The 18902-nt window shown below is 35.0% G+C and overlaps 1 protein-coding gene across 2 annotated transcripts in view; it reads right to left on the reverse strand.

Moving 5' to 3' along the window:
* Positions 1-18902, reverse strand: part of LOC114049643 (RAC-gamma serine/threonine-protein kinase) — a 362981-nt gene that overhangs the window by 219387 nt on the left and 124692 nt on the right. The gene's annotated exons all lie outside the window — the stretch shown is intronic.

The raw sequence follows: 18902 nt of genomic DNA on the forward strand, positions 1-18902 counted from the left end.
TTTCTAGATTTCTGCTTGCCACTGAAATTGTTATTAACAAGGCTATATGAAAATGTAATTTAGTGATTCAAGTCATATAAATATCTCCAGTAGGAATGGTGGTTTTGAGTTTCCTAAAATGTAACTTATTCTTTAAAGAATTCACATAAAATCATAGATTTAAAATTGGAAGGGTCCTATGGTATCATCCAATCCAACTGTCATGTGTTACAAATAAGAAAACTGAGGCACAGAAAGGTTAAGTGACTTGCCCAGGACCACACAGCTCACTGTCTGAAGTGAGATTTTAACCCAAGCTCCTGACTCCAAGTCTACTGCCCTATCTACTATACCATGACAAAAATACAAAGTTGATAGTTCTCCTAAACAGTGACAGGATAAATTACAGTGTTCAACAGGTGTCAAAACAGATATCCATGATGGCTTAAAATAGGTTTATTAAAATTAAGAATTGATTCACAAACTGCATGACATATTTGTAAGACAGTACTTACAATTCAGAGCTATGCATAAACTATACCTGAGAACTTTTCCAATGGAAAAGTCTTGTCTAAAACCCTAGGATTCAAGAAGTCTAAGAATGTACAGCTATAATTAGAAAGAATCCTATTTTGTAATTTAAAATGCATGTTTGGTAGAAATTCATATCTGTGGGATCACCAACAACAATTTCTTCATTTCTAGGAGCAATCTTGATAATAAGAAAGATAGGTTTTATGATTTAAAAAAAAACCACTTTATAAGAGGCCCTGAGAGTTCATACTAAGGTTATAATAACTCATTTTATTATGAAATAGGCAGGAAAAAAAAGGTTATGTGAAGAACAAATTCATTTCTAGGATGTCATTCAGATGGTTGTCCTTAGCCATAAAGGAATCTAACTGAGAGAAACTTTATCCTTAATCTCAATCATTCTGCTAAAATGCCAAAATAGAAGTTTCAAGAGTCTTAAGTCTCAAAACAGATATTTCTTTCAATACATCACAGTGTAATGTAAACTCCTTGAGGGCAAAGATTATTTCTCTTTTTTATCATTTTATCTCCAACACCCAGCACAATGCTTCAAGTTTAACAGCCACTTAATTTTTGCTGAATTGAATTAACTCTTAACAGCTAAATAACCATAGAGGAGGAGCTACACAGTAAATTAACACTATAATTTTTTTTAAACAAACCAAAAATCTGTTTTTATAACTTTCTCATAGATCCCAGGGCCACTTAGATAAACCTAAGGACATTCAGAAAAATTGTTAATTGGGCCATGTCATTCATTATAAACATATTTAACAAAACTAAGTTAACTTAAATTTACATCCTTCGTTTTTTAATACATTTTTATTTCATTAAATATTTTCCAATTACATATAAAACTTTTTTAACATTCTTTATTTTTTTTTTTAACATGTGTTTTTACAACTTTGGGTTACAAATTTTCTCCCTTCCTCCCTCCCCACCCTTCATTGAAAAGGCAAGCATCTCGATACAGGTTATAGATATGTAGTCATGCAAAACACTTCCATAGTAGTCCTGTTGTAAAAAACTAAGTATATTTCCCTTCATCCTATCCTACCCCCCATTTATCCTATTCTCTCTTTTGACCCTATCCCTCCTCAGAAGTGTTTGCTTTTGATTACCCCTCCCTCAATTTGCCCTCCCCTCTATCAACCCCCTGCTCTCTTGTCCCCTTCCCCCCTTATTTTCCTGTAGGGTAAGATAGATTTCCATAACCCATAGTGTATGTTATTCCCTCCTTAAGCCAAATCCTACGAGAATAAAATTCACTCATTCCCTCTCACCTTCCCATATTTCCCCTCCACTGTAAAATCCTTTTCTTGTCTGTTTCATGTGAGATATTTTACCTCATTCTACTTCTCCCTTTCTCCTTGTCCCAGTATAATCTTCTCCTACCCCTTAATTTTATTTTCCAGATATCACCCCTTCATCTTCAACTCACCCTATGCCCTCTATCTATCTATACAAACATATAATTTTTTCCCTCCCACTACCCTAATATTGACAAAGGACTCATGAGTTACAAATATCATCTTTCCCTGCAGGAATGTAAACAGTTCAACCTTAATAAGTCTCTTATAATTTCTCCTTCCTGTTTACCTCTTCCATGTTTCACTTGAGTCTTGTATTTGAAGGTCAAATTTTCTATTCAGTTCTGGTCTTTTGCACGGGAATGCTTGAAAGTCCCCTATTTCATTGAATGACCATTTTTTTACCCTGCAAGATTATATTCAGTTTTGCTGGGTAGGTGATTCTAGGCTGTAGTCTTAACTCCTCTGCCCTCTGGAATATCATCCTCCATGCCCTCCATTCATTTAATGAAGAAGCTGCTAAGTCTTGTGTTATCCTGATTGTGTTTCCACCATACTCAAATTGTTTCCTTCTGGTTGCTTGCAATATCTTCTCCTTGACCTAAGAATTCTGGAATTTGGCTACAACATTCCTAGGAGTTTTCCTTTGGGGATCTCTTTCAGAAGGTGATCAGTGGATTCTTTCAATTTCTATTTTGCCCTCTGGTTCTAAAATATCAGGACAGTTTTGCTTGATAATTTCTTGAAAGATGATGTCTAGGCTCTTTTTTTGATCATGGCTTTCAGATAGTCCAGTAATTTTTAAATTCTCTCTCCTGGATCTATTTTCCAGGTCAGTTGTTTTTCCAATGAGATATTTCATATTCTCTTCTATTTTTTCATTCTTTTGGATTAGTGTTACAGTGCCTGGATTTCTCAAATTGTCACTAGCTTCCAATTTCTCCATTCTAACTTTTAAGACATATTTTCTTCAGTAAGCTTTTGGACTTCCTTTTCCATTTGGCCAATTTTGCTTTTAAGGGCATTCTTCTCCTCATTGGCTTTTTGGACCTCTTTTGTCATTTGGGTTAGGCTATTTTTTAAGGTGTTATTTTCTTCAGTATTTTTTTGGGTCTCCTTTACCATCACTCTCATTTTTTCCTCTACTTTTCTTACTTGCTTCTCAAAATTCTTTTTGAGCTCTTCCATGGCCTGGGACCAATTCATATTTTTCTTGGGGGCTTTGGATGTAGGAGCTTTGGCTTCATTGTCTTCTTCTGGTTGTATGTTTTGATCTTCTTTGTCATCAAAGTAAGATAATATAGTCTGACTCTTTTTGTGCTGCTTGCTTATGATCCCGGCCAATTACTTGAGTTATAAACTCTTTGGTAAGGTGGGAGTCTTCCAGTGTGGAGAATGTACTGTCCCATGCTTCAGGGGTTTTGTGCAGCTGTTTTCAGAGATACTTCTAGGGACCTGTAAATTTTCAGTTCTTCCAAGGTGCTATGATCAAGGGCAAAGTGTTTACTCCTTTCCTGGCCTGCGCTCTGGTCTATGAGCACTCTTTTCTGTCTTGGAACTGTGAGGAGGGTTTCCTCTCCACAGGCACTACAAGCTCCACCACGCCAGCACTCCTCCTCATCCCAAGACAGCCACCCAGAACTGTGACTCAGATCCAAGCACGGGCAAAGCAAGAGATTCCTGCCTCAGCACTGGCAAAGAGATCCTTGCAATCCCCCTCTGATCAGCCCCTCGATTCCCCCTCAGTCTGTGGGCCAGAAGCTCAGGAGGCAGCTGCTGCCTCGGTCAAGCTCGGGGACTGGAGCTGAGACCACTGTCTTCTCTCTCTCACCGCAGTCACAGACTTTTCCCACTGACCTTCTAAGTGTCTTCGTGAGTTGAGAAGTCTGGAAACCACCACAGCTGCCCTCAATTCAGTCCTCTGGGACTTGCTCCAGGCTTGCTGCAGCCCGCGCACCCACGCCGAACTGCGCTCCTCTTCCAGCTTGGTGCAATATATCTTTCCAATCAACCATCCAGGCTGTTGTGGGCCGGAAATTTGTTTCACTCTGTCTTTTTGTGGGTTCTACTGCTTTAGAATTTGTTTAGAGCCAGTTTTTATAAGTATTTGGAGGGGTCTGGGGAAGAGCTCAAGCAAGTCACTGCTTTTACATCTTGGCTCCACCCCATTCAACATTCATTTTTAATATTAAAATTTCTAGTTCCAAATTCTCCACCTCCATTCTACTCCCCTTACTCCCTGAGAAGGCAAGCAATATGATTTCAATTATATACATGAAGTAATGCAAAACATATTTCCACATTCATGTTTCAAACACCCACACACACACCCATGTCAAGAAAAATAAACAAAATTTTAAAAGTATACTTCAATCTACACTCAGTTCATTGGTTTTCTCTCTGAAGATGGATAGCATTTTTCATCATGGGTCCTTTGGAATTGTCTTGAATCCTTGTCTTGATCATAGTAGTTAAATATTTCATAATTAATCGTCATTACCCTACGTGTTACTGCGCACAATGTTCTCCTGGTTCTGCTCACTTCACTTTGAATCAGTTCACATAGGAGCAGTTAGGTGGAGCAATGGATAGAGCACCGGCCTGAGTTCAAATCCAGCCTCAGACCAAACATTTGACACTTACTAGCTGTGTGACCCTGGGCAAGTCATTTAACCCCAACTGCCTAAAAATAAAAAAAATAAACAATAAAAAAATAAAAATGAATCATTTCATATAGGTCTTCCCAGGTTTTTCTGAAATCATCTTGCTCATCATTTCTTACACCACAATAGTATTCCATTATGATATACCATAGCTTATTCATCAATTCCCCAACTGATGGGCATCCCCTCAATTTCTAATTCTTTGCAACCACAAAAAGAACTGCTATAAATATGTGTATACAAATAGATTCTTTTCCCTTTTTTTTTAATCTTTTTGAGATATAGATGTAGTAGTGTAATTGCTGAGTCAAAGAGTATGCAGAGTTTTATAGCCCTTTGGACATAGTTCCAAATTGATCTCCACAATGTTTGGACGAGTCCACCAATAGTACATTAGTGTCACAATTTTTTCACATCCCCTCTAGCATCTTTAACTTTACTTTTCTGTCATGTTAGTCAATCTGGTAGTTGTGAAGTGGTATCTCAGAGTTATTTTAATTAGTATTTCTCTAATCAGTAATGATTTAGAGTATTTTTTCATGTGATTATTGATAGCTTTGATTTCTTCTTCTGAAAACTACTTGTTCATATCCTTCTACCATTTATCAATTAGAGACTGGCTCATATTTTGATAAATTTGGCTCAGGTACCTACATATTTGAGAAACATATCAGAGAAATGTGTGGTAAATATTTTCCCAGTTTCCTCTTTTTCCTCTAATTTTGGCTGCATTAGTTTTGTCTGTGCAAAACTTAAATTTCACATAATCAAAATTATCCATTTTACTTCTCATGATCTCCTCTACCTCTTGTTTGGTCATCAACTCTTCCCATAGCCAAAAATCTCACAGGTACATTTTCCCATACAATTTACATCCTTTAAACTTGCTTAAATGACTGAAGAATCTTTTATACAATACATTCAGGAAAAACACTAATTCTGAGGCAGTAATATAAAATCTCACATCATATAATCACAATATAAAATCTCAAAGATGGAAGGATCTTCAACAACCATCTAATCCAACCTATACCTATCCAGGATTATTCTTTATTATCTCCTAAACAAGTGGTGATCTAGTCTGTTTTAAGACCTCAGTAATGGAGATCTTACTAACCCTATAGTGGTAGCCTCCAAGTGATATTCAATTTTTTTCTTATATGAAGACAAAATTGGTCTCTCTGTAATCATCACTAAGTTCTGCGTTCTCAGGTCATGCAAAAGAATTCTACGTGTTCCTCTCCTAAATAGTCTCTTCTCCTAACTAAACATGCTTATCTCCATCAATTCATCCATGTAGGCCATGGTTTTGAGTCGCCTTACTAAACCCTGCTGTCCTCCTTTAGATATATGCTGTGGTTTGACTATGTCCTTCTGAAAATATGGCATCCAGAATGACATAATACTCCAGATATGGTTTTTACCAGAACAAAGTATAGTAATACTACTGTCTTCCTCATCAACCTCAACTAGATTTCATCTTATTCAATTTTGCCCATCATTTTAGACCGTCAAGATCTTTTTGAATTTGACTTCTGTCAACCAGCATGTTAGCTCTCTTTTCCAAATTTGTATCATCCACAATTACCCTCTTTTCCTCTTATTTTTAATGTCCTTCAAGATATTCCTCCTATTCCTAATAGCAGAAGAAATAAATGCCCACTGATACAAATATAGTATGACTACTAAGAAAAAAACAATTAGAGGGGCAGCTAGGTGGCACAGTGGATAGAGCACCGGCCCTGAAGTCAGGAGGACCTGAGTTCAAATTCGGCCTCAGATCAAACACTTGACACTTACTAGCTGTGTGACCTTGAGCATGTCACTTAACCCGATTGCTTCACTAAAAAAAAAAATTAGAAACTCCTAATAGTCTTAGACTTCTTTACCATTTTTTACTTTAAAGACCCAACAGGAAGTTAGTAAGTAGAAATCGTTTTAATACTAATAAGATATTATATACTTAGCCAGTACATTCCTGTAAAAGAATTTTTCCTGAGTGGTATGATTCAGAGTAAATGAATCAAAATCATACCAATTAAAGAAGTTCTCAAGACGCAATTTTATGAAGCCTTCAAAACACTTGCTGAAGATATATCTCAATATTTCTATCGTCTCTGTGAGGTAGCAGAATGAAAACGACTACACCAACTTTTACTGTACCTGGACAGAATGAGTCAAGGAATCTATACAGGAATATAGTAAGGAAAGTTTAAAAAAAAAATTGTAGTTCTGTACCAGATTTAAATCTCTCCATTTTACATACTAAAAATCATTAAAACAGCCAAGCATAATACAGTCCAAACAATTTCTAAACACATTCTGGAAGGGAATAAATTTTAACTTCACAGTTACTAGAATTTACATAGCTTAAAAGGTCACAGCAGGTGTTATGTTATTCTCATGGACTAAATGTTTAACATTAAGAACAATTCATACATTTTGATACAATTACTACATTGAAGCTGTAAGTAGTATACAGTTGGCTTAAGTTTTTACTATTATATTATGCTTACATTCAAAGTCATTATCATAAAAAAGACAAACACACCACAATGTAAAACTGAAGAAAAAAAATATATGAATCCAAATAACAGCAACCTAAATTTGCTTGCTTATATAAGATCATAATTCTGCCAAAATAGTTTCATCTCATTTTTTACATTTGGAAAATGCACTTCATGCATGCTTCTGAAAGCAAGCACATGAATAAAACAACAATTAGAAAACAACATAATTATCAAAATTTGTCATACAAAAGGCTTCCCCATTCGCTCAACTTAATCATTTCCAGTGGCCATCACACCCATAGGCAAAGCCTAAGTAAACAGATGGCCCTTCTATCACATGTTGAAGGTTAAACAATTTTTTGAGATGAAAAAGGGAGAACAAATTCCAAAATGGAAGAACCTTAATTGAGGATGGGCTACCTCATCATTCCATTCCTCCCTCAGAAGCCCCATCAAAGAAGAGATTACAGACTCACTATACCCTCAAATGTGCCCAAGTCATTATTCTGGACAGAAAATATAATAGTATTATAAAATATAACTAAATAAAGTGATAACTATAAATGGTCTACACAACAATGTTCTACATATGCAACTTTACCAGGGAATATCCTCTTTCTCAATTTTCAGTTCCAAGTTTTATAGAAAAATGGAAAACTGAATATCACATTCAACTTTCATGCCTGACCTTTTTGGTTAACATAACCGTTTTGTTCAATAGCATCTTTTTCATTTAGAAATGTTCAATATAAGCTATTCATGTGTGGGTTTGTGTTATTTTAGGTTACCTATTACAGCATAAACAAAAATTTGGGGGTCTAAAAATGTTATAACCATCCCATTGAAAAATTAATTATAAATATTTCACGCTGTTCCTATTGTATCCTCTCTTTAAAAAGCACCATTACCAGGTTGAAAACTAAATCCCAATAAAACCAAAGTAAAGTTAGCTGGCATAGGAGAGTGTTTTGAAGTGCTTTCTGAGTACCTCAGTCTCACACTCAAATCAGGAGCATCTGTCCACCAACTGTCAAGATCATGTCTAGCCTAGGAGTTTTCCTAGATTCATCACTATTCATGGATGCCTGTCACCAGAAGAAAAAAAAATCCATATTTCAAAGCTGTCTTCCTCTTCAACATGACCTGGAAAAGATGACTATTACATTTATGATTTTGGGGCTAGATTACTTTAAGCATTCTCTCTCTGTCTCTGTCTCTTCCCCTTCCTCCCTCTCTCTCCTCTCTTTCTCTCTCTCTTTCTCTCTCTCCCTCCCTCTCTCTCTCTCTCACACACACACTCACACACACACACACACACACACACACACACACACACGTGCGCTGCCAGTTAATTGTGATACAGAATTTAGATAACTGGAGTGTGTCATATCAACACAACTCTATAAACCAAAGGTTCTGATACCTATATACAAAGCTTTGATATAAAAGTATGTGCCTATCCATTAGTCACAAAAACATTCATAATATGAAAATAAAAATGCAGTTCAAATTCCCAAAGAAAAGTCAACAACAAAAGATAATATATTTTTATTAGGGAGCCCTAAACTGTGGGACTAACTATTACATAAAACCCTTACAAGGCAAAGTCTTGGCCTCTTTTAGATATTACTGCAAAATTCAAATTGAATAAAGATGTCTCTCCAAACAAAACCACTAGAAAAAGCACTGGTGTGTGAGGCAGAAGCACTGATTTCAAATACTGACTCTGCTATTTATGAAGCAAGTTACATATATCTCTGGGCATCAGTTTCCTTACTATAAAGTAAAAGAGTTGAGACTAAATAATTTGGGAGGTCTTTTCCAGTATTAAATCTAGGTTATTAAAAGCATTATTTGGCTTATAGTCACTGCAATTAAATTAAGTTTTAGCATCATTGACACAAAATATTCCTTTTTTATTGCAATCATTCTTATCAAGATAATAAGGGCCCAACCTCATGGTTCTAGTAACTGATAAGTCATCACCTGTATCTCATTTATTGCATACATGTTGTTTTTTTTTTAATGAAATATAAAATAACAGTTTATAATAATATAAATGGTAGAATAGTTGTTGATTTGCATTTGTAGAGGGGGTTTCCTTCATAAGTTTCAATCCATAAAAAAACAAAAAACAATATTATGCAGTTACTTGCTAAATGCTACTATGGTACACCAAGATAAGCTCCAAATGGATATATGACCTAGATATAAAAGATCACATCAAAAACAAATTAGAAAAGAAAGAAATTTCTTTATAGATAAATAACCAGGGGGAGAGTTCATGACCAAACAAGTGATTAAAAAGATCAGGAGAGATAAAATGGACAATTCAATAATAATGAAATTTCAAAGATTTTGTGCAAACAAATCTAAGTTAAATTCAGAAGTGAATTAAGTACCTGGGGGAAAATATCTTTCAAGTAAGGTTTTCTGATAAAGGTCTCATTTGCAAGATATAAGAGATTAATTCTAATTTATAAGAATAAAATTGATTCCACAGTACATAAATGGTCAAAGGCTATGAAGTGGCAGTCTTCAAAGGAAGAAATATAAGGTATTAATATTCACATAAAAAGGTCTCAGTTAATAATTGGAAAAACAAAAATTAAAGCAACCTAAAGGTCCCATTTATGAGACTGTAAAAGACGACAAAAGAGGAAAATAACAAATGTTGGAGTGATTACCAAAAAGAAGTGCCCCACTGCACTGTTAGTGGAACTTTGAATTTGTTCAGCCATTCTGGAAAGCAATTTGGTACTACACCCAAAAAGCTATGCACATTCTTTGTTATTCAAAAAAAAAAACTAAAGAAAGAAGAAAAAAGATCTATATGACCAAAATATTATGGAAGTTGTTGTCACTCTAATAAAAAATTAGAAAATAAGGGAATGTCATCCTGTAAAGAGTGATATATAAATAACATGGAATATTACTGGCCCATAAGAAGTAATCAGATGGAGAGTTTCAGAGGAAACTGAGAGAACTATGAAGTGATGCTGAGCAAATGAGCAGAAACAGAGTAATTTATATAATAATATTACACCCCACTCCCCGCAAAAAAACTTCAAAAGACTTTAGAACATTGATCAGTGCAATGATAAACCACTAATCTAAAATAAGGAAGATAAAACACTCCACTACTCTCCTAACAGAACTAATATGAGAGCTTACATTTCCGAACTATACAGCTATGAACTGAGGGCTTTATTTTGGGGTTTTTATCATTATTTACTCAGTGGGGTCAGAGGAAAGAGGAGAAAAACAGGTAATTAGAAAAATTATTTAAAATTTTTAAAAAATTTAATGTCCACTATGTGTCCAACACTGTGAGACATACAAAAGTAGAGGAAAGGATCTTCATATCTCATGTGCTTATCGCCTTATCTAAGAGGACAAGAATGATCTATACCAGTGCTATATATACATATTGCCCACTCAGTAAACATTTATTATTCAATTCAATAAACAAGTACAACAACATAAAAGATATATAAAATATAAACAAGCACTGGACTGTGCAGAAGTGTCATGGGATTAAAGAGACAGAAAAGACATCAAATAATTTTATAAATAGTATATTTGCTTACATAACAGCCTCACAAAATGATCACACTATTCTGTTTTTAGATGGTCAAAAACAATGTAAAGTAGTCATACAATAAAATACATCAATCATTGATCAATAATATACTGATGAATAATAATGACTGGAGAAAATGTAGCAAAAAAGCTCACCATGGGGGCAGCTGGGTGGCGCAGTAGATAGAGCACTGGCCCTGAGTTCAGATCTGGCCTCAGACCAAACACTTGACACTTACTAGCTGTGTGACCCTAAGCAAGTCACTTAACCCCAGCTGTCTTAAAAGAGAAAGAAAAAAAAAAGCATACCACTACTATAATCAGAAAACCTGGTTTAGAATGATAATTCCTAGTAGATTTATCTCCAGCATATGATAATCCCTCTGGTTCTCAGCTTCTTCAGTTATGAAAATACAGAGTTAAAAATATATAAGAAATTAAAACAAATATGTAAGACCATTAATCATTTCTCAATGAATATAGTCAAAATACATGAACAATAATTCTAAAAAGAACTGAAGACTCTTAATAAATGTGAAAGAGATAGCTCCAAATCACTAAAATCAAAACAACTCTGAAATTTCACCTCACAACAAGGAAATTGGCAAATATGATAAAATATGAGATTAGTCACTTTAAGGTTTGTAAAGTGATTTAAATTTATTATCTCATTTGATACTCAAAACAAACCTGTGAAGGAGGTTCTATTATTATCATCCACATTTTACAGATGGGAAAACTGAGGCTATGAGAAATCAAGGGACTAACCGACCACAGCCACTAAGTTAGTAAAGGATCTGAGCTCATAAGTCCAACACTCTGGCAAAGAACTAGAAACAAAAGAGATGACCAATAATTAAAGAATGGTTAAACAAACTGTGTTATATACATGTAATGATATATTACTGATGAGTAAGAACTAAAAAATGAGAATATGAAGAATTCAGAGAGAAGACATGAATTAATGCAGAGGCAAGGAGAACCAGAAAATATAATGTACATAATGCCTATAACAATGTACATAAAAAAATCAACAAAAAAAACCTCAATATCCATGAAGAAGAAATTAGAAAATGTATACTCCTCCCAAATTTGAAGATAAATGTACATATGAGTATAGAATATTGGACAGACTGCCAGATTCAGTTCATGTGTTGGTTAGTTTTGATGAACTGTTTTTTTTCCTTCTCTTTTAATTTACCAGTTACAAAGCACAGCTCACTGGAAAGGGAAGAAGAAGGAATATATTCTGATATACAGGTGATATAAATAAAAAAAATCCTAAATACTAAAATTTTCCTGAATAAACATTTCACTACTTTGATGTTGTTTTGTAAGTGACAGGCCTTACTAAAAACTTTTTTTAAAATTAATATATTTATTGTGAATTATATTTTCCAATTCGCTCAAAATATAATTTTGGAGATGAGTTCCTAATAGAAAACTTTTGCACCCAATAAGGAATTAGTATTATATTTCATTCTTTGGTTCCTTAACATAGTGTGGTGGAAAGTACTGAATTTGGCAGAAGACATGTCAGAAGACATAAATCTAAATCTCAACTCTTACAACACATGTAATAACCATGGGGCATCACTACCTCTCTGGATTCAGTTTCCTCACCTGTAAAACAAAGGTACTGGAGTAAATTATCTCTAAGATTTATCTTTCATATTTAAATCTATGATCTTTTGTTTAAGGTATTATATGCTATAGGGGATAAAATCTAATAGGAGAAATTCTATGTGAAAAATTGACTAATAGGAGACAAAAATGTAGTAAGATATGAGATTCCAATAATGACTTGTGATTTGGGAAGGCTTCATAGAAGCAGAAGGAACCAAAAGGGAGAGGAAGAATTTTTACAAGTTGAGATGAGGGGAAAGGTAATTCAGGCCCCTAGAAAAGGAATAAATAATGAAAATCATTTATTAAGTGCTTACTATGTGCCAAGCACTATGTTAGCAGTGAGAATACAGATACAAAAAAACTAAGACAATCACCGACCTCAAGGTTCTTACATGCTTTTTTCTTTTTCTTTTTCTGTTTTTTTAAGCTTACATTCTTATGGAGGAGCCAGAACACATAGAGGGGTGTAGTAGCCACATAAGGAATTATCTTCTAGGAATTAGTGAGTGGCAATCAACTGATACGCCCTTTCCAGAAACAAGTGAATTTAATTCAGGTGAATACTGCATATACTAACATGGGCTAGAATCTTAGAAGAAATGGAGTAGCCCTCATAGTCAATAAAAGGGTAAGAAAAACCATACTGAAGTACAATCTCAAAAATGACAAAATGAAATCTGTTCGAAGCCAAGGCAAACTGTCCAACATCATAGTAATACAAGTCTATGCTTCAACCACTGATGCTGAAGAGGCCAAAGTTGATAAGTTCTATGAAGACCTATAACATCTTCTAGAAATTACATCAAAAAAAAAAAAAAAAAGATGTCACATTCATCATGGGGGACTAGAATGCTAAAGAAGGAAATCAAAAGATAATTGGAATAAAAGGCAAGTTTCCCCTTGAAGTACAAAATAAGGGAGGGCAGAGACTAAAAGAGTTTTGTCAAGATAACTTGCTGATCATACCAAACATTCTTTGTCAAAAACCAAAAAGGTGATTTTATACATAGACATCACCAGATGGTCAACAGAGAAATCAGACTGATTATATACTTTGCAGCCAAAGGTAGAGAAGGGCTACACAATCAATTAAAACAAGACTTGGACTTGACTGTGGCTCAGATCAAGAACTTCTTGTAGCAAAATTTAGACTTAAACTGAAGAAAGTAGGGAAAACCATCAGACCATATAGGTATTACCTAAATAACATCCCTTGTGAATATTAAGTGGGAATGATGACTACATTTAAGAGATTAGATCTGGTAAAGAGAGTGCCTGAAGAACTATGATCAGAAGTTCACAATACTGTACAGGAGGTAGCAACAAAAAACATTTCAAAGAAAAAGCAGAGCAAGAAAGCAAAATGCCTATCTAATGAAGCTTTATAAATAGCTGAGGAAAGAAGGAAACTGAAAGGGAAAGGAGAAAGGGAAAGTTATACCCAACTAATTCCAGAGAAAAGTAAGGAGAGATAAGGTTTTCTTATATTAGCGATGCAAAGAAATGAAAGAAAACAATATCAAGGGAACATTTCATGCAAAAATGGGCATGATAACAGACAAAAATGGCAGGGACTTAACAGAAGCAGAAAAAATTAAGAAGAGATGGCAAGAATATATAAAAGAACTATACAAGGAAGAACTTAACATCACCTATAATTATGATTCTATGATTACTAATCTAGAGCCAGACATCCTGGAGAATGAAGTCAAGTGGCCTTAGGAAGCATTACCAATAATAAAGCTAGTAAAGGGGATAGAATTCCTGCTAAGCTATTTAAAATACTAAAAGATAATACTAAAAGCACTGCATTTAATATGCTAGCCAATTTGAAAAACTCAACAGCAGCCACTGGATTGGAAAAGATCAGTTTATATCCAAATCCTAAAGAAAGGCAATGCCAAGGAATATTCAAATTACTGAACAATTGCACTCATTTCACATACTAGCTTAAGATTCTGCAAACTAGGCATCAGCAATATGTGAACTGAAAATTATCAGAAAAGCAGGCTGGTTTTCAACGAGGCAGAGGAACTAGTGACCAAATTGCCAAGATTCCATGGATTATGAAGAAAACAAGGGAGTTCCAAAAAACCACCTACTTCTGCTTCACTGACCACACTAAAGCTTTTCACTGTGTGGATCACAACAAAACATTTCAATTCCTCCAGGAGATGGGAGTACCAGATCATCTTACTTGTCTCCTGAGGAACCTGTATCTGGGCCAAGAAGCAACAGTTACAACCAAACATGGAACAACTGATTGGTTTAAGACTGGAAAAGGAATATGACAAGGCTAATATTGTCACCTAATTTATTTAACTTATATGCAGAGTACAACATGCAAAATGCCACACTTGAAGAATCAAAAACCAGAATTAAGGTTGCAGAGAGAAATGTCAACAATCTCAGATAAGCAAATGATGTCACTCTGATGGCAGAAAAGTAAAGAGGAATTAGGAAGCCTCTTGATGAGGGTGAAAGAAGAGAGTGTAAAAGCTGGCTTGAAGCTTAACAACAAAGAAACAAAACAAAACCCCAAAAAACCCAAACACTAAGATCTCAGCAACTAGTTCCATCAATTTCTGGCAAATAAAGGGAGAAGAAATGGAAGCAGTATCAGATTTTATATTTTTGGGCTCAAAGATCACTGCAGACAGCAACTGCAGTCATGAAATTAAAAGACACTTGCTCCTTGAAGGAAAGCTATGGAAATTCTGAACAGCATACTAAATAAAGCAGATACATCACCTTGCTGACAAAGATCCATACAGTCAAAGCTATGATTTTTCCAGTAGCAATGTATGGCTGTGACAGTTGGATGATAAGGAAAGTTGAGTGCTACAGAATCAACACTTTTGAATTGTGATGCTAGAGAGGAGTTTTGAGAGTCCCTTGGACAGCAAGGATATCAAATCAGTCAATACTTAAAAGAATTCATGGTGTCCACTTTAAGATGAAATACTAAAACTGAAGCTTAAATAATCTGTCCATATAAGGAGAAAACAGGACTCACTGGAAAAGACCATGATATTAGGAAAGATTGAAGGCAAAAGGAAAAGGTGATGGAAGTGGATGAGATGGATAAATAGTGTCATGGAAACAACAAACAAGAACTTGGACAGACTTTAAGAGACAGGGGAGGACAGAAAGGGGTGGTGTGCTATGGTCCATGGGGTCAGGAATTGCGGAGCACATCTGAAAAAAGAACAACAACAATATCAGAAACAAAGGTAGTGTGGAATTGATTAGAGCTCTTAGAGCAAGAGGTGGAAAAAGAAGGTGTGTGTGTGGAAGCACAAAAATTCAAGATTTACTTAGGCAAACAAATAAGTAGTTCAGTTAGTAAAAATGTAAGGTCAATACAATAATAACAGCTAATTAATAATAACAGCAAATATTTATATAATGCTCTAAGATTTGGAAAGTACTTCACAGTTACTATCTCATTTTATCTTATTTTATTATTTTATATGTAGGTATCATTGTTATCCTCATTTTACACATGAGGGAACTGAGGCAGACAAGTTTATTTTGTTTTTTTGTTTTTTTGTTTTGTTTTTTAGGAAGACTCAACCATTTATTAAGCACCTTTAGTGTGAAAGGTACAGTGCTGGGCACTGTACAAAGATCAACACACACAAACATTCTGCCTTTGAGAGGGCTTAAAACCTAATATGGGTTTATGTAATACAAAAAAAGATGTAAAACAAAGGAACAACAACCTTCATTCTTTACTCCTCCAAGTCTTGACCAGCTGTCATTTCCATCCACCCCTAAACAGTGTCAAACAGCTAATAGGCATTTTTTGAGTTCAAATTTGAACTCAGGTCTTCCTGACTCTAGTTCTAACACTATCTACTCCACCATCTAGCTGCCTAAGTACTGGACTGTACTGGGAGATAAATCCTGAAAAACTGCTAATAATATAAATGATTACACTTACATAGCATATTATAACTTCCAAAGCACTTTACCATACATTACCTCATTTTAAGACTCACAATAACCTTATCAGATATGGAAGGCACTATAGGAAGTCTTAAATTCTAACCACTTTAAAGAAGATCCTGACTCTAAGTGCATTTAATTTTCCCATATAATTTTTGTAAGAAAAAATACTAAAAGGGCCACTCAAGTTGTATCATCTTTTTTTCATTTTCCAAATATTAAGAACACAGCAACTTAATGAACACATGGACATGTGCTCCCAATAGCCTGCCCATTTATGAAATATTTAGTAGACACTGCTTCTTTAAAGTCTTATGCTAATTAAGTCCTTAATATGGAGCTTAACAATTTAAACTTATTAAGTATTCAGCATCACCCATTAGAGGATTGGCTATAAGGTGATGAATTATTTTGACTACAGCTAATAATTAAACTATTAGAGCACAGAGGCGTTGAAGAGTGTGAGTACACTAATGAAATCAAGGACCCTTGACAGTACTCTACCCCGAGGTTTGTTTTGGGGGGTAAACCAATATAGCCACAGAATTCTACTAAGATGGTCTTTCTATCACCAGAAGGTGGAAAAGCAGGGGTTGAATGAGAACCTGCTGGGGATAATTGTAGGGCTATTTATGCAATAGGCAGGAAGCTGCCTATATGATATCTTAAGTCCCTTCCAATTAAAAGATTGCTGGATATATTAAACCTATCAATCTACTTAATTTCCATAATTTTAAAATGATGTCTATTTTATGTATGTAATAATAAGTCTAAAACTGTCTTACTAACCATTTCTTTCCTACCATTTTTCTCTCTTCTTCTCACTTTCCCAAGGGATCTCTTAGGCCCTGAGGCCCTTAGGCATACCTCATTCACTTCTATGTTTCAGTACTTGCCTAAAAAGAGAATAAAAGTTACAAGAAAATACAAACTGGGGAGAAGACACAGAAAAGGCTGAAATTAATCTGTAGGCAGAAAAATGACAAAATTTATGTTAAGGCAGCTCCTATAATCTGAAAGTCTATTATAAGATCTATCATAGCACAGAAAAGTCCTTAGAAACAGGAAAAAGTCCACAGAGACTACCCAGACATCGATCAGTAAATTTTCAGGGACATAAAAACTGCAACAGTCTAGACTCTGCTAATCCTGCTTAACTAACTCTGGAGTCTCTAGGTGGGTGGCCAACCCAAAACTTCTTACCAGAGTAGAAATGATTGAGATGGAGGGATACCAAATTGCACTATTACAGAAACTCTCCCCATCATGGGCCCACACTTTCTCTTCAGCAGAGTGCTTTAGCACTTCTGTGTTGTAAGATAAAAATGGGTAATGAGTAACTCACAAAGTACAAAATGCTTTTGCTCTATAGCGGCACATTAGCACTGAAAAAGAGCCAAATTTGTATAATATATAAAAAAATCAGAATACAGATTGTTGGTCAAAATCAGAGTACAACAGGGCAAAGCAGTTAAAACTTAACATCTGTCAAGAAAAAAAAAGGAGGGAGAGATAAGATGTGAGGGGAGGGACAGAAAAAGACAGAAAAAGAGAAAGAAAGGAGATATGGAGAGAGAGAAGGAAGAAATTCTTAATTATAATTTATAAATTGAAACATGGAAGGCTACTTTTTGGGGATTATTTAAAACACATAAAATCATTTTTCACATTTTCTTAGCATGGAGCAAAGGGTACCTCCACCCTTATGCTCCAAAGCATTCTTAGGCACTTTCAACATTAAAAAAAACCAAAACTTTAATGAGCAAATACACAATTTTGTAGTTAAGTTAAAGAAATAACAGAAATTAATATTTATTCAGCACTGATTCTTTTATGATGTACTTTTACATAGCATGCAAAATGACAACTATATGAAATGAGAATTTCTGCTGAGGTTTTGATGCACAAAATGTTATATATCTAGGATGGTTTTAACTGTTATGCTGTGGTTGACTAAAAATAATTAATCATGAGTTGAACAATTTAAGGAAGTCTTGGTGAGCTTAAATTTGCTAACATATGTTAACAATTCAATCAATCCATCAATCAACATGTATCAAGTACCAACTACATGCTAGACAACAATGAATCTCACACTCTCATACCATTTCAAAGATAGACGGGATCTCAGATGACATCCAGTGCAAACCATACCCACACCTAGACAATAATCCCCTCTGTGATATCACTGACCAATGGTCATCTAAACTTCCCTAAACAACCTCCAGTGAAGAAGAAACCCAAGAGGCTGAGAGGCCCATTCTACTTTTGGACTGTCCTGTTAAGAACTTTCTTCCTGACATAGAACCTAATCTGCTTCTCTGAAGATTCCCCTCATCGCTCCTAGTTTTGTCATCTGAGGGAAAGCATGTCAAATCTATTCCCTTCTCTCTTTTTTGTGACAGCCCTTCAAATATCTGAAAACAGAGAATAGTATGTTCTAGCCCACCACTCCCTCCATCAAAAATCTTTACTTTTCTGAGCTAAACATTCCTAGTTATTTCAAGTGATCTTCCTAAGCAATGTTTCCACATCCCATACTATCAAAATTCACCCTTTTCTGGATTCACTCCAGTTCATTAATCTCCTTCCAAAAATGTGGCACCTCCTTCTGATACAATTCTTAGAAATACAGTTCAGGGGGCAACTAGGTGGCGCATAGGGATAAAGCTCTGGCCTTGGAGTCAGGAGGACCTGAGTTTCAAACCTGGTCTCAGACACTTGACAGTTATTAGCTGTGTGAC

This window comes from Vombatus ursinus, unplaced genomic scaffold, assembly GCF_900497805.2.
Source record: "Vombatus ursinus unplaced genomic scaffold, bare-nosed wombat genome assembly UNPS02014798.1, whole genome shotgun sequence".
NCBI lineage: Eukaryota > Metazoa > Chordata > Mammalia > Diprotodontia > Vombatidae > Vombatus > Vombatus ursinus.